Consider the following 12,500-nt stretch of genomic DNA (forward strand, 5'->3'; position numbering starts at 1 on the left):
CTTAGCGATTTTTTTTCAGCCGTTTTTCCTCCGGGTTGACCTGGTGGCCGAGCGTCTCGCCATCCGCGGCCGGAGCGAGAGAAGGCCACCAGGCCAGCCTGCGACGCCGCGGCCGTGGATCGGGCCCCTGGAAGTCGGAAAAAAAATTTTTCACCGACCCCCAAAGGGGTGCTGGGGGGACACCCAGACCACTCTCCGGGAAAAAAAAAAAAAAAACGGAAAAAAGGATCGGGCCCACCCGAGGCAGGGGAGTCACCGGGTCAACCCGGACCCTGTCCCCGCAGGAGAGCTCCTCCAGGCCAGCCTGCGACGCCGCGGCCAGGGATCGGGCCCCTGGAGGTCTAAAAAAAAAAATTTCACCGACCGCCAAAGGGGTGCTGGGGGGGCATCCAGAGCACTCTCCGGCCGAAATGGAAAAAAACCTCGGAAAAAAGGATCGGGCCCACCCGAGGCAGGGGAGTCACCGGGTCAACCCGGCGCCTGTGCACGAGAGGTCCCGCCGGCCAGCCTGAAACGCCCCGCCAGGGATCGGGCCCTGGAAGTCTGAAATTTTTTTTCACCGACCCCATACGGGGTGGCGGGGGAAGGCATCCCTACCACTCTCCGGCCAAAAAATGAAAAAAAAAAAAAACGGAAAAAAGGATCGGGGCCACCCGAGGCAGGGGAGTCACCGGGTCAACCCGGCGCCTGTGCCCGAGAGGTCCCGCCGGCCAGCCTGAAACGCCCCGCCAGGGATCGGGGCCCTGGAAGTCTGAAATTTTTTTTCACCGACCCCAAACGGGGTGGCGGGGGAAGGCATCCCTACCACTCTCCGGCCAAAAAATGAAAAAAAAAAAAAAACGGAAAAAAGGATCGGGGCCACCCGAGGCAGGGGAGTCACCAGGTCAACCCGGAGCCTGCACCGCGGGCTGGGGCCGGACGGACCCCGATCAGCCCGGGTACCCCTGCCCTGGGGCTCGGGGCTTCCGGACACCAGGTCAACCCGGAGCCTGCACCGCGGGCTGGGGCCGGACGGACCCCGATCAGCCCGGGTACCCCTGCCCTGGGGCTCGGGGCTTCCGGACACCAGGTCAACCCGGAGCCTGCACCGCGGGCTGGGGCCGGACGGACCCCGATCAGCCCGGGTACCCCTGCCCCGGGGCTCGGGGCTTCCGGACACCAGGTCAACCCGGAGCCTTCCCCCCGCGGGCTGGGGCCGGACGGACCCCGCTCCGCCCGGGTCCCCCTGCCGCGGGCTCGGGGCTTCCTTCCCGTCCGGACACCATGTCAAGCCGGAGCCTGCCCCCCGCCGGACAAGCCCCCCAGGCCACCCTGCGATGCCGTGGTCACGGATCGGGACCCTGGAAGTCTTTTTTAAAAATTTTCAGCGACCCCAAAAGGGGATCTGAGGGGCATCCAGACCACTCTCCGGACCCAAAAAAAAAAAAAAACGGAAAAAAGGATCGGGGCCACCCGAGGCAGGGGAGTCACCGGGTCAACCCGGCGCCTGTGCACGAGAGGTCCCGCCGGCCAGCCTGAAACGCCCCGCCAGGGATCGGGGCCCTGGAAGTCTGAAATTTTTTTTCACCGACCCCATACGGGGTGGCGGGGGAAGGCATCCCTACCACTCTCCGGCCAAAAAATGAAAAAAAAAAAAAAAAACGGGAAAAAGGATCGGGGCCACCCGAGGCAGGGGAGTCACCGGGTCAACCCGGCGCCTGTGCCCGAGAGGTCCCGCCGGCCAGCCTGAAACGCCCCGCCAGGGATCGGGGCCCTGGAAGTCTGAAATTTTTTTTCACCGACCCCATACGGGGTGGCGGGGGAAGGCATCCCTACCACTCTCCGGCCAAAAAATGAAAAAAAAAAAAAAACGGAAAAAAGGATCGGGGCCACCCGAGGCAGGGGAGTCACCGGGTCAACCCGGCGCCTGTGCCCGAGAGGTCCCGCCGGCCAGCCTGAAACGCCCCGCCAGGGATCGGGGCCCTGGAAGTCTGAAATTTTTTTTCACCGACCCCAAACGGGGTGGCGGGGGAAGGCATCCCTACCACTCTCCGGCCAAAAAATGAAAAAAAAAAAAAAACGGAAAAAAGGATCGGGGCCACCCGAGGCAGGGGAGTCACCAGGTCAACCCGGAGCCTGCACCGCGGGCTGGGGCCGGACGGACCCCGATCAGCCCGGGTACCCCTGCCCTGGGGCTCGGGGCTTCCGGACACCAGGTCAACCCGGAGCCTGCACCGCGGGCTGGGGCCGGACGGACCCCGATCAGCCCGGGTACCCCTGCCCTGGGGCTCGGGGCTTCCGGACACCAGGTCAACCCGGAGCCTGCACCGCGGGCTGGAGCCGGACGGACCCCGATCAGCCCGTGTAACCCTGCCCTGGGGCTCGGGGCTTCCGGACACCAGGTCAACCCGGAGCCTGCCCCCCGCGGGCTGGGGCCGGACGGACCCCGCTCCGCCCGGGTCCCCCTGCCGCGGGCTCGGGGCTTCCTTCCCGTCCGGACACCATGTCAAGCCGCAGCCTGCCCCCCGCCGGACAAGCCCCCCAGGCCACCCTGCGACGCCGTGGTCACGGATCGGGACCCTGGAAGTCTTTTTTAAAAATTTTCAGCGACCCCAAAAGGCGATCTGAGGGGCATCCAGACCACTCTCCGGACCCAAAAAAAAAAAAACGGAAAAAAGGATCGGGGCCACCCGAGGCAGGGGAGTCACCGGGTCAACCCGGCGCCTGTGCCCGAGAGGTCCCGCCGGCCAGCCTGAAACGCCCCGCCTGGGATCGGGGCCCTGGAAGTCTGAAATTTTTTTTCACCGACCCCAAACGGGGTGGCGGGGGAAGGCATCCCTACCACTCTCCGGCCAAAAAATGAAAAAAAAAAAAAAAAAACGGAAAAAAGGATCGGGGCCACCCGAGGCAGGGGAGTCACCGGGTCAACCCGGCGCCTGTGCCCGAGAGGTCCCGCCGGCCAGCCTGAAACGCCCCGCCAGGGATCGGGGCCCTGGAAGTCTGAAAATTTTTTTCAACGACCCCAAACGGGGTGGCGGGGGAAGACATCCCTACCACTCTCCGGCCAAAAAATGAAAAAAAAAAAAAACGGAAAAAAGGATCGGGGCCACCCGAGGCAGGGGAGTCACCAGGTCAACCCGGAGCCTGCACCGCGGGCTGGGGCCGGACGGACCCCGATCAGCCCGGGTACCCCTGCCCTGGGGCTCGGGGCTTCCGGACACCAGGTCAACCCGGAGCCTGCACCGCGGGCTGGGGCCGGACGGACCCCGATCAGCCCGGGTACCCCTGCCCCGGGGCTCGGGGCTTCCGGACACCAGGTCAACCCGGAGCCTTCCCCCCGCGGGCTGGGGCCGGACGGACCCCGCTCCGCCCGGGTCCCCCTGCCGCGGGCTCGGGGCTTCCTTCCCGTCCGGACACCATGTCAAGCCGGAGCCTGCCCCCCGCCAGACAAGCCCCCCAGGCCACCCTGCGACGCCGTGGTCACGGATCGGGACCCTGGAAGTCTTTTTTAAAAATTTTCAGCGACCCCAAAAGGCGATCTGAGGGGCATCCAGACCACTCTCCGGACCCAAAAAAAAAAAAACGGAAAAAAGGATCGGGGCCACCCGAGGCAGGGGAGTCACCGGGTCAACCCGGCGCCTGTGCCCGAGAGGTCCCGCCGGCCAGCCTGAAACGCCCCGCCAGGGATCGGGGCCCTGGAAGTCTGAAATTTTTTTTCACCGACCCCAAACGGGGTGGCGGGGGAAGGCATCCCTACCACTCTCCGGCCAAAAAATGAAAAAAAAAAAAAAACGGAAAAAAGGATCGGGGCCACCCGAGGCAGGGGAGTCACCGGGTCAACCCGGCGCCTGTGCCCGAGAGGTCCCGCCGGCCAGCCTGAAACGCCCCGCCAGGGATCGGGGCCCTGGAAGTCTGAAATTTTTTTTCACCGACCCCATACGGGGTGGCGGGGGAAGGCATCCCTACCACTCTCCGGCCAAAAAATGAAAAAAAAAAAAAAAACGGGAAAAAGGATCGGGGCCACCCGAGGCAGGGGAGTCACCGGGTCAACCCGGCGCCTGTGCCCGAGAGGTCCCGCCGGCCAGCCTGAAACGCCCCGCCAGGGATCGGGGCCCTGGAAGTCTGAAATTTTTTTTCACCGACCCCATACGGGGTGGCGGGGGAAGGCATCCCTACCACTCTCCGGCCAAAAAATGAAAAAAAAAAAAAAAAACGGGAAAAAGGATCGGGGCCACCCGAGGCAGGGGAGTCAGCGGGTCAACCCGGCGCCTGTGCCCGAGAGGTCCCGCCGGCCAGCCTGAAACGCCCCGCCAGGGATCGGGGCCCTGGAAGTCTGAAATTTTTTTTCAACGACCCCAAACGGGGTGGCGGGGGAAGGCATCCCTACCACTCTCCGGCCAAAAAATGAAAAAAAAAAAAAAAAACGGAAAAAAGGATCGGGGCCACCCGAGGCAGGGGAGTCACCAGGTCAACCCGGAGCCTGCACCGCGGGCTGGGGCCGGACGGACCCCGATCAGCCCGGGTACCCCTGCCCTGGGGCTCGGGGCTTCCGGACACCAGGTCAACCCGGAGCCTGCACCGCGGGCTGGGGCCGGACGGACCCCGATCAGCCCGGGTACCCCTGCCCTGGGGCTCGGGGCTTCCGGACACCAGGTCAACCCGGAGCCTGCACCGCGGGCTGGAGCCGGACGGACCCCGGTCAGCCCGGGTACCCCTGCCCTGGGGCTCGGGGCTTCCGGACACCAGGTCAACCCGGAGCCTGCCCCCCGCGGGCTGGGGCCGGACGGACCCCGCTCCGCCCGGGTCCCCCTGCCGCGGGCTCGGGGCTTCCTTCCCGTCCGGACACCATGTCAAGCCGCAGCCTGCCCCCCGCCGGACAAGCCCCCCAGGCCACCCTGCGACGCCGTGGTCACGGATCGGGACCCTGGAAGTCTTTTTTAAAAATTTTCACCGACCCCAAAAGGCGATCTGAGGGGCATCCAGACCACTCTCCGGACCCAAAAAAAAAAAAACGGAAAAAAGGATCGGGGCCACCCGAGGCAGGGGAGTCACCGGGTCAACCCGGCGCCTGTGCTCGAGAGGTCCCGCCGGCCAGCCTGAAACGCCCCGCCAGGGATCGGGGCCCTGGAAGTCTGAAATTTTTTTTCACCGACCCCATACGGGGTGGCGGGGGAAGGCATCCCTACCACTCTCCGGCCAAAAAATGGAAAAAAAAAAAAAACGGAAAAAAGGATCGGGGCCACCCGAGGCAGGGGAGTCACCGGGTCAACCCGGCGCCTGTGCCCGAGAGGTCCCGCCGGCCAGCCTGAAACGCCCCGCCAGGGATCGGGGCCCTGGAAGTCTGAAATTTTTTTTCACCGACCCCATACGGGGTGGCGGGGGAAGGCATCCCTACCACTCTCCGGCCAAAAAATGAAAAAAAAAAAAAAAAAAACGGGAAAAAGGATCGGGGCCACCCGAGGCAGGGGAGTCAGCGGGTCAACCCGGCGCCTGTGCCCGAGAGGTCCCGCCGGCCAGCCTGAAACGCCCCGCCAGGGATCGGGGCCCTGGAAGTCTGAAATTTTTTTTCAACGACCCCAAACGGGGTGGCGGGGGAAGGCATCCCTACCACTCTCCGGCCAAAAAATGAAAAAAAAAAAAAAAAACGGAAAAAAGGATCGGGGCCACCCGAGGCAGGGGAGTCACCAGGTCAACCCGGAGCCTGCACCGCGGGCTGGGGCCGGACGGACCCCGATCAGCCCGGGTACCCCTGCCCCGGGGCTCGGGGCTTCCGGACACCAGGTCAACCCGGAGCCTGCACCGCGGGCTGGGGCCGGACGGACCCCGATCCGCCCGGGTACCCCTGCCCCGGGGCTCGGGGCTTCCGGACACCAGGTCAACCCGGAGCCTGCCCCCCGCGGGCTGGGGCCGGACGGACCCCGCTCCGCCCGGGTCCCCCTGCCGCGGGCTCGGGGCTTCCTTCCCGTCCGGACACCATGTCAAGCCGCAGCCTGCCCCCCTCCGGACAAGCCCCCCAGGCCACCCTGCGACGCCGTGGTCACGGATCGGGACCCTGGAAGTCTTTTTTAAAAATTTTCACCGACCCCAAAAGCGGATCTGAGGGGCATCCAGACCACTCTCCGGACCCAAAAAAAAAAAAAACGGAAAAAAGGATCGGGGCCACCCGAGGCAGGGGAGTCACCGGGGCAACCCGGCGCCTGTGCCCGAGAGGTCCCGCCGGCCAGCCTGAAACGCCCCGCCAGGGATCGGGGCCCTGGAAGTCTGAAATTTTTTTTCACCGACCCCATACGGGGTGGCGGGGGAAGGCATCCCTACCACTCTCCGGCCAAAAAATGAAAAAAAAAAAAAAAAACGGGAAAAAGGATCGGGGCCACCCGAGGCAGGGGAGTCACCGGGTCAACCCGGCGCCTGTGCCCGAGAGGTCCCGCCGGCCAGCCTGAAACGCCCCGCCAGGGATCGGGGCCCTGGAAGTCTGAAATTTTTTTTCACCGACCCCATACGGGGTGGCGGGGGAAGGCATCCCTACCACTCTCCGGCCAAAAAATGAAAAAAAAAAAAAAAACGGGAAAAAGGATCGGGGCCACCCGAGGCAGGGGAGTCAGCGGGTCAACCCGGCGCCTGTGCCCGAGAGGTCCCGCCGGCCAGCCTGAAACGCCCCGCCAGGGATCGGGGCCCTGGAAGTCTGAAATTTTTTTTCAACGACCCCAAACGGGGTGGCGGGGGAAGGCATCCCTACCACTCTCCGGCCAAAAAATGAAAAAAAAAAAAAAAAACGGAAAAAAGGATCGGGGCCACCCGAGGCAGGGGAGTCACCAGGTCAACCCGGAGCCTGCACCGCGGGCTGGGGCCGGACGGACCCCGATCAGCCCGGTTACCCCTGCCCTGGGGCTCGGGGCTTCCGGACACCAGGTCAACCCGGAGCCTGCACCGCGGGCTGGGGCCGGACGGACCCCGATCAGCCCGGGTACCCCTGCCCTGGGGCTCGGGGCTTCCGGACACCAGGTCAACCCGGAGCCTGCACCGCGGGCTGGAGCCGGACGGACCCCGGTCAGCCCGGGTACCCCTGCCCTGGGGCTCGGGGCTTCCGGACACCAGGTCAACCCGGAGCCTGCCCCCCGCGGGCTGGGGCCGGACGGACCCCGCTCCGCCCGGGTCCCCCTGCCGCGGGCTCGGGGCTTCCTTCCCGTCCGGACACCATGTCAAGCCGCAGCCTGCCCCCCGCCGGACAAGCCCCCCAGGCCACCCTGCGACGCCGTGGTCACGGATCGGGACCCTGGAAGTCTTTTTTAAAAATTTTCACCGACCCCAAAAGGCGATCTGAGGGGCATCCAGACCACTCTCCGGACCCAAAAAAAAAAAAACGGAAAAAAGGATCGGGGCCACCCGAGGCAGGGGAGTCACCGGGTCAACCCGGCGCCTGTGCTCGAGAGGTCCCGCCGGCCAGCCTGAAACGCCCCGCCAGGGATCGGGGCCCTGGAAGTCTGAAATTTTTTTTCACCGACCCCATACGGGGTGGCGGGGGAAGGCATCCCTACCACTCTCCGGCCAAAAAATGAAAAAAAAAAAAAACGGAAAAAAGGATCGGGGCCACCCGAGGCAGGGGAGTCACCGGGTCAACCCGGCGCCTGTGCCCGAGAGGTCCCGCCGGCCAGCCTGAAACGCCCCGCCAGGGATCGGGGCCCTGGAAGTCTGAAATTTTTTTTCACCGACCCCATACGGGGTGGCGGGGGAAGGCATCCCTACCACTCTCCGGCCAAAAAATGAAAAAAAAAAAAAAAACGGGAAAAAGGATCGGGGCCACCCGAGGCAGGGGAGTCAGCGGGTCAACCCGGCGCCTGTGCCCGAGAGGTCCCGCCGGCCAGCCTGAAACGCCCCGCCAGGGATCGGGGCCCTGGAAGTCTGAAATTTTTTTTCAACGACCCCAAACGGGGTGGCGGGGGAAGGCATCCCTACCACTCTCCGGCCAAAAAATGAAAAAAAAAAAAAAAAACGGAAAAAAGGATCGGGGCCACCCGAGGCAGGGGAGTCACCAGGTCAACCCGGAGCCTGCACCGCGGGCTGGGGCCGGACGGACCCCGATCAGCCCGGGTACCCCTGCCCCGGGGCTCGGGGCTTCCGGACACCAGGTCAACCCGGAGCCTGCACCGCGGGCTGGGGCCGGACGGACCCCGATCCGCCCGGGTACCCCTGCCCCGGGGCTCGGGGCTTCCGGACACCAGGTCAACCCGGAGCCTGCCCCCCGCGGGCTGGGGCCGGACGGACCCCGCTCCGCCCGGGTCCCCCTGCCGCGGGCTCGGGGCTTCCTTCCCGTCCGGACACCATGTCAAGCCGCAGCCTGCCCCCCGCCGGACAAGCCCCCCAGGCCACTCTGCGATGCCGTGGTCAGGGATCGGGACCCTGGAAGTCTTTTTAAAAAATTTTCATCGACCCCAAAAGGGGATCTGAGGGACATCCAGACCACTCTCCGGACCCCAAAAAAAAAAAAAAAAAAAACGGAAAAAAGGATCGGGCCCACCCGAGGCAGGGGAGTCACTGGTTCAACCCGGAGCCTGTGCAGAGAAGTCCGCCAGGGCAGCCTGAAACGCCGCGGCCAGGGATCGGGCCCCTGGAAGTCTGAATTTTTTTTTCACCGACCCCAAACGGGGTGGCGGGGAAGGCATCCCTACCACTCTCCGGCCAAAAAATAAATAAAAAAAAAAAAACGGAAAAAAGGATCGGGCCCACCCGAGGCAGGGGAGTCACTGGTTCAACCCGGAGCCTGTGCAGAGAAGTCCGCCAGGCCAGCCTGAAACGCCGCGGCCAGGGATCGGGTCCCTGGAAGTCTGATTTTTTTCCCACCGACCCAAAACGGGGTGGCGGGGGGGAGGCATCGCGACCACTCTCCGGCCAAAAAAGGAAAAAAAAAACCGGAAAAAAGGATCGGGGCCACGCGAGGCAGGGGAGTCACCAGGTCAACCCGGAGCCTGCACCGAGGGCTGGGGCCGGACGGACCCCGATCAGCCCGGGTACCCCTGCCCTGGGGCTCGGGGCTTCTGGACACCAGGTCAACCCGGAGCCTGCACCGCGGGCTGGGGCCGGACGGACCCCGCTCAGGCCGGGTACCCGTGCCCCGGGGCTCGGGGCTTCCTTCCCGTCCGGACACCATGTCAACCCTGTGCCTGCCCTCGCCAGACAAGTCCCCCAGACCAGCCTGCGGCGCCGTGGTCAGGGATCGGGACCCTGGAAGTCTGAAAAAAATTTTTCACCGACCCCAAAAGGGGTTCTGGGGGGGCATCCAGACCACTCTCCGGACCCAAAAAAAAAAAAACGGAAAAAAGGATCGGGCCCACCCGAGGCAGGGGAGTCACCGGGTCAATCCGGAGCCTGTGCAGAGAAGTCCGCCAGGCCAGCCTGAAACGCCCCGGTCAGGGATCGGGCCCCTGGAAGTCTGAAACAAAATTTTCAACGACCACAAAAGGGGTGCCGGGGGGGCATCCCGACCACTCTCCGGCCAAAAAACGGAAAAAAAAAAAAACGGAAAAAAAGGATCGGGGCCACCCGAGGCAGGGGAGTCACCAGGTCAACCCGGAGCCTGCAGCGCGAGCTGGGGCCGGTCGGACGCCTTCTCCGTGCGGGTCCCCCTGCCACGGGGTCGGGGCTTCGTTCCCGTCCGGACACCAGGTCAACCCGGAGCCTCCCCCGCGGGCTGGAGCCGGACGGACCCCACTCCACCCGGGTCCCCCTGCCCCGGGGCTCGGGGCTTCCTTCCCGTCCGGCCACCAGGTCAACCCTATACTTTCAATGGGTTGACCTGGTGGCCGGTTTGCTTTTCGGCCACCAGGTCAACCCTATACTTTGAACGGGTTGACCTGGTGGCCGCTTTGCTTTTCGGCCACCAGGTCAACCCTATACTTTGAACGGGTTTACCTGGTGGCCGCTTTGCTTTTCGGCCACCAGGTCAACCCTATACTTTCAATGGGTTGACCTGGTGGCCGGTTTGCTTTTCGGCCACCAGGTCAACCCTATACTTTGAACGGGTTGACCTGGTGGCCGCTTTGCTTTTCGGCCACCAGGTCAACCCTATACTTTGAACGGGTTTACCTGGTGGCCGCTTTGCTTTTCGGCCACCAGGTCAACCCTATACTTTGAACGGGTTGACCTGGTGGCCGGTTTGCTTTTCGGCCACCAGGTCAACCCTATACTTTGAACGGGTTGACCTGGTGGCCGGTTTGCTTTTCGGCCACCAGGTCAACCCTATACTTTGAACGGGTTTACCTGGTGGCCGGTTTGCTTTTCGGCCACCAGGTCAACCCTATACTTTGAACGGGTTTACCTGGTGGCCGGTTTGCTTTTCGGCCACCAGGTCAACCCTATACTTTGAACGGGTTTACCTGGTGGCCGGTTTGCTGTTCGGCCACCAGGTCAACCCTATACTTTGAACGGGTTGACCTGGTGGCCGGTTTGCTGTTCGGCCACCAGGTCAACCCTATACTTTGAACGGGTTTACCTGGTGGCCGGTTTGCTTTTTGGCCACCAGGTCAACCCGGTTCCTGCCCCCGCGGGCTGTGGCCGGGCGGACGCCGCTCCGTCCGGGTGCCCCTGCCCCGGGCTTAATACTCCTCCGGCCACCAGGTCAACCCGGTTCCTGCCCCCGCGGGCTGGGGCCGGGCGGACGCCGCTCCGTCCGGGTGCCCCTGCCCCGGGCTTAATACTCCTCCGGCCACCAGGTCAACCCGGTTCCTGCCCCCGCGGGCTGTGGCCGGGCGGACCCCGCTCCGTCCGGGTGCCCCTGCCCCGGGGCCCCGGACTTAATTCTCCTCCGGCCACCAGGTCAACCCGGTTCCTGCCCCCGCGGGCTGGGGCCGGGCGGACGCCGCTCCGTCCGGGTGCCCCTGCCCCGCGGCCCCGGGCTTAATTCTCCTCCGGCCACCAGGTCAACCCGGTTCCTGCCCCCGCGGGCTGGGGCCGGGCGGACGCCGCTCCGTCCGGGTGCCCCTGCCCCGGGCTTAATACTCCTCCGGCCACCAGGTCAACCCGGTTCCTGCCCCCGCGGGCTGGGGCCGGGCGGACCCCGCTCCGTCCGGGTGCCCCTGCCCCGCGGCCCCGGGCTTAATTCTCCTCCGGCCACCAGGTCAACCCGGTTCCTGCCCCCGCGGGCTGGGGCCGGGCGGACCCCGCTCCGTCCGGGTGCCCCTGCCCCGCGGCCCCGGGCTTAATTCTCCTCCGGCCACCAGGTCAACCCGGTTCCTGCCCCCGCGGGCTGGGGCCGGGCGGACCCCGCTCCGTCCGGGTGCCCCTGCCCCGCGGCCCCGGGCTTAATTCTCCTCCGGCCACCAGGTCAACCCGGTTCCTGCCCCCGCGGGCTGGGGCCGGGCGGACCCCGCTCCGTCCGGGTGCCCCTGCCCCGGGGCCCCGGGCTTAATTCTCCTCCGGCCACCAGGTCAACCCGGTTCCTGCCCCCGCGGGCTGGGGCCGGGCGGACCCCGCTCCGTCCGGGTGCCCCTGCCCCGCGGCCCCGGGCTTAATTCTCCTCCGGCCACCAGGTCAACCCGGTTCCTGCCCCCGCGGGCTGGGGCCGGGCGGACCCCGCTCCGTCCGGGTGCCCCTGCCCCGGGGCCCCGGGCTTAATTCTCCTCCGGCCACCAGGTCAACCCGGTTCCTGCCCCCGCGGGCTGTGGCCGGGCGGACCCCGCTCCGTCCGGGTGCCCCTGCCCCGCGGCCCCGGACTTAATTCTCCTCCGGCCACCAGGTCAACCCGGTTCCTGCCCCCGCGGGCTGGGGCCGGGCGGACGCCGCTCCGTCCGGGTGCCCCTGCCCCGCGGCCCCGGGCTTAATTCTCCTCCGGCCACCAGGTCAACCCGGTTCCTGCCCCCGCGGGCTGGGGCCGGGCGGACGCCGCTCCGTCCGGGTGCCCCTGCCCCGGGCTTAATACTCCTCCGGCCACCAGGTCAACCCGGTTCCTGCCCCCGCGGGCTGGGGCCGGGCGGACCCCGCTCCGTCCGGGTGCCCCTGCCCCGCGGCCCCGGGCTTAATTCTCCTCCGGCCACCAGGTCAACCCGGTTCCTGCCCCCGCGGGCTGGGGCCGGGCGGACCCCGCTCCGTCCGGGTGCCCCTGCCCCGGGGCCCCGGGCTTAATTCTCCTCCGGCCACCAGGTCAACCCGGTTCCTGCCCCCGCGGGCTGGGGCCGGGCGGACCCCGCTCCGTCCGGGTGCCCCTGCCCCGGGGCCCCGGGCTTAATTCTCCTCCGGCCACCAGGTCAACCCGGTTCCTGCCCCCGCGGGCTGGGGCCGGGCGGACCCCGCTCCGTCCGGGTGCCCCTGCCCCGGGGCCCCGGGCTTAATTATCCTCCGGCCACCAGGTCAACCCGGTTCCTGCCCCCGCGGGCTGTGGCCGGGCGGACCCCGCTCCGTCCGGGTGCCCCTGCCCCGGGCTTAATACTCCTCCGGCCACCAGGTCAACCCGGTTCCTGCCCCCGCGGGCTGGGGCCGGGCGGACGCCGCTCCGTCCGGGTGCCCCTGCCCCGGGCTTAATACTCCTCCGG

Source organism: Lepidochelys kempii, unplaced genomic scaffold (genome assembly GCF_965140285.1).
Source record: "Lepidochelys kempii isolate rLepKem1 unplaced genomic scaffold, rLepKem1.hap1 scaffold_83, whole genome shotgun sequence".
NCBI classification, from domain to species: domain Eukaryota; kingdom Metazoa; phylum Chordata; order Testudines; family Cheloniidae; genus Lepidochelys; species Lepidochelys kempii.